This window comes from Silene latifolia, chromosome 3, assembly GCF_048544455.1.
Source record: "Silene latifolia isolate original U9 population chromosome 3, ASM4854445v1, whole genome shotgun sequence".
Lineage (NCBI taxonomy): Eukaryota > Viridiplantae > Streptophyta > Magnoliopsida > Caryophyllales > Caryophyllaceae > Silene > Silene latifolia.
In genome coordinates, this window is record NC_133528.1 from 36,415,446 (window position 1) to 36,420,003 (window position 4,558).

Sequence of the window (4,558 nt, forward strand, 5' to 3'; positions counted from 1 at the left end):
GATGCATTAGGGTTAACTAAGGGCTAAACTAGTAATTACACTTTTTAAGTTGAGCAAGGAGCCTCCGGGATTATCCGAGAGAAGGGCTTCTTCATTTCGTAGCTTGAAGAACGCAGCGTGTCTTTGTCTTTGTGATCCGTGCGGCTGGGAGTCGGGACGGCCGGATCTGGGGTGGACGATCCGAGCGGATCAAGGAACAAGACGCACGGACTGGGCATGGGCAATCCGAGCGGATTCCTGGTGAGGACGCTCGGATCGGGCGAGGACGGACGGATTCTCTACAATCCGTTCGGATTGTAGCTCAATGACTTTCCTTCTTCTTTTTCTTCCCTTTTCTTCATGAATTCCTTGGGGATTTCCTTGGGGACTCAAGGATCCTTTTCTCAACAATGCTCTTCTACTATGCTATGTACAAAGGCCTTCTAGTCTTGTCTCTCCTTGATGCTTGGTCATTGAATATGATCAATTTAGCCTTGTTTTGCCATGAAAATGCAAGATTCTTACTCCTTTCCTACCAAGGGATCAAAATCTCAAAGAATATGCAAAACAAAGAACTAAAGATAAGAAATGACCCAAATAGGCACTAAAAAGCATAGAAACAATGGTAATTCGGGGGCTAAATATGCGCCAATTATGGTCGCATCAAATATCCCCAAACCGAACCTTTGCTCGTCCCGAGTAAAGAGGTGACAAAGACTAGGACCAAAACTAACCTAACCTAATAATAATAGCCGATATGAGACAATTAGCGGGTCTCACTCCGCCCCTTCAACTCACAACAAGACAACCATGAGGTAGGATGCCTTCTTGCAAGGCAAGGTGGGTCTTGCCAAAATGGCGACACATCCAAACATTAAGCACACAAAATCAAGTAATGGATGCATCTACAAAAAGAATAGCCACTTTCCTCATCTAAGTGGCGGAAATTATCTACAAGGGAAGCAATTCAAGGGTACACAATCCTTCATAGATGCAATTTGTTCAAACTACTAAGCCTAGAAGGATACCAATAAATCACCTCCAAAAGGTGTCAAGCTAGGGTACCTTTGTCCTCAATCGTTAAATGCTTTTGTCAAGAATAGACTCCCTATGGTGTTAGAAACACTGGAGGATCGCGGAATTCCCCCTCTTGCCTAGACAAGAAGAAGGGTCGTCCCCTCTCTACCATGCACAAAAATGGATACGATGGATAAAGGGATCGATAGATGTTTGAGTTTCATTTTGGGAGTTTGCTTTTGTTTTTGTTTTCCCCCCAAGTTTCTTTGGCATTTGACTTTTTGAGAACACTTTCTTGCCATTTCTTTTTGATTTTTGGCATTTCAATACTTGACAACTTTTTGCATTTTCTTTTTGAACATTTTCAAAGTCACCCCAATTAGTAACGAAGGTGCCTTATTTTTGAAGTTTTAGGAGTTCTATTTTTGCTCCTCTTTTCTTTTGATGCATTTTTGCAAACTTTCTTTCACTTTTCATTCCATTGAACTCAAATTGATTTCTTTTTGTTTTGTGCCCATTCCCTTTGATGACAAAAATGTATGGTAGAATATGGATGAAAGATAGAAGTATGCATGGTTTCAAGGGTCACCTTGGAATAAACGGTAGCCAAGGAGTTATCACACCACAAGGTACTCTTGACTCGGCCTTAAACCATGGGTCAAAGGATACTAGCATGACACATCCTAGGGTGTTTTACAAGCATTCTAACAAGCAAAGTCTTAAGAAGAAAAAGCATCTACTAGGGCCTATATACACTTGTCAAGCTTCCCAAATAGACGGTTTCGCAAAATTTTTCTAACATGCAAACTACATGCCATGATGCAACTAACATATATACATCCTAATGCAAATGATTCTACCAACTAATATGCCATATAAACTAAATGCAATCCTAAGTTCACATTGTTTTACCGCATCAATCAAAATAAAGCCATATAGTCATTAACATAAAGAGGAAAAAGGAGATTGGAAAGATCATACCATGCGGTCTTCAATATCCTCATGTCTCGGATGTGGCGTAGTCGATCAAAGTGAACAAGGATGAAACAAACACAATATATACAAAACAATATAAAGGAAATGAACTTGTTTTTGGTTTTTCAATTTTTCAAATTTTTATGATTTTTGAAATTTTTCAATTTTTATGGTTTTTGAATAAAAGTTAAGAGTTAGAATTCCCATCCCCACACTAATATGGGCATTGTCCTCAATGGCCAAAATGATGGAAATTATGCAAAGAATGATGCATGATTTCTATACTAAATGCAATTCTACACTAAGCTATACTACATGATGCATGGTTTTTGTTATGACGGAGAGGATAATTTAAATTACCTCCCGTTGCGTATGCATTAACTTCCCCAAACCAAGCAAGACACTATTGCTAATGTCAAAGCTGGGGGAGTTCATGTACATGCTATGCTATGCATGAGACTAGATTGTCATTTCGGATTTTACAAAAGTGGGAACAATAAAGAACACCTCAAAGGAACCGAGGTGTGAGTCCTTTGATGTTGCTAGGACTAAACCAACAATGATCAAAATGAAAATAAAATACAAAGAGATATAGACAAACCGTGGGAGAGTAGGAATCTCCAAGGCTAGTCTTCCATCATGCTACTATCATCACCACTTCCCTCATGAGAAGTGGTCACATTGCCACTTTCCTTGGCACTTTCTTCTTTGCTTTCTTCATCATCATCTTCCTTATCATTATCTTCACCATCTTCACCATTTCTTTCTTCATCTCCACTTGCTTCTTCCTCAATATTATCATCAATCTCCTCATCATTTCCAACAACCTCATTGTCTTCCACCACTTCCCTAGATGCACCCGGAAACAAGGCTTCTCTATCCGCCCAACTAGGCAAAGGACAAGATGGATCAAGGAGTCCTTGCCTAGCTAGATGTAGGAGGGGAGGATATTGAGCCAAATAAGCATTCTTCCGATCTTCATAAGCTTGCTTGTGCATGGCTTGCATTAGAAGAGTGACATAATCTTTCCCAATTTCAACTCCTTGTGGTTTGAACTCTTCATAATCATAGGGGTAAGGTGGTATAACAATGGAAGAGGAGGGGGTTTCATGATCACCCTTTTGTTGTTGAATGATGTACTCGGCTTCTTCGGATAGGGGAAGTAAATAGTTGGTCCGGTGGACACTAAGACGGCAAATCTTTGCGGGTAAAGTGAATGATCGAGCCTCACTTGTAAGCCACCCATACTTGGTATCAAGGGAATTGTGAACAACCCACTTAAACTTGTTAATCAAGGTGGACATATCAATGAGATGGCCACCATCCTTAGCCTTGTACTTGCTATCCTTATTGAAATTAGGATCAAAGTGCTTGGCTAGGACCGTGACAAGGCCGCCATTAACAATTACGGTTTGACCCTTCTTCCCACTATCTATATGGAGCCATCTATCAACCAATAGCCTCAAAGAATTGTAAGGCTTGGTGTGAATTCTTCCAATATTCAAAGTTGATTCAAGGAGAATAAAATCGAGTCCGGTGAAATGATTGGTGTCTTTCCTAGCAATTATGGTATTTCCTACAACTTTGTGCCATATTCTTATGCCCGGATGATGGACCAAAAGAGCACGACAAGCTTTAAAATCTTCAAATTTCTTCCCGGAGATTGCCTCCCAAAGAGGCTCGGGATCATACTTCCCATATTGCTTATAAAATTTATGTTCATCGCTAAGACCCAAAATTGCACCCAATTAGGAAAGGAAATGCGTCTACTAGTGTTAGCTAGACGAAACTCAATATTTTCCCTATTCTCAACTTTTGTCACTTTTAAAGAACTTAAGAATTCCAAGACAAGGGAGGGGTATGTTACTTCCTCCATTTCAAACAATTTCTTTAAACCCATGGCATTGAAAAAGATTCTTGTTTGTTCAAGAATACCCAACTTCTCTAAAGCATCTTGGCATATGAATTTGGTGGATTGAATTTGTCTCATAGCAAACTTGACAAATGTATTTCTATGGGAGTCGGAAATGAATGTTACCTCCGGATAATGCAAGAGTTGATTAATTACCGGAGTAGAGGGCGATGCTTCCATAGGAATTTGTTGAGGTGGTTGCACTTCCAAGCTTGGTGTTGATACCACCATTGCCAAAGCTTTCTTCATTTGTAGAGCTTTTTGCCTTTGAGAGAGAGTTGTAGTCTTTGGTGCCTTTGTTGCCTTTGCCTTTGCTTTTGTTGCTCCCTTTGTTCTTGCCATTTGATGAGCTAACCAAGAAAAAGATCAAAAATCTTCAATTTGTAGAATGCCCAAATCGATTTTGAAAGTGAAAGGCTTTGCCTTTATGAGAACAAAAATTAATTCAAAGGTGAAGATTTTGTGCTTGGTTTTGATTATTAATGAAGATGGAGTGATTGATTTGTTATTTGAAAGATGGTTTGATTTGATTTTGGTGAGTTTTGTTGAGGGTTTTTGTTTTTTAGATGGAGAGGATGAGGGTTTTGGTGTTATGGGTAGTGTTTATGAGTGAATGAATGAATGAATGAAGGTGGGGTGGGTATTTAAAGAACTCGACAATGTTAGGACGCAGGG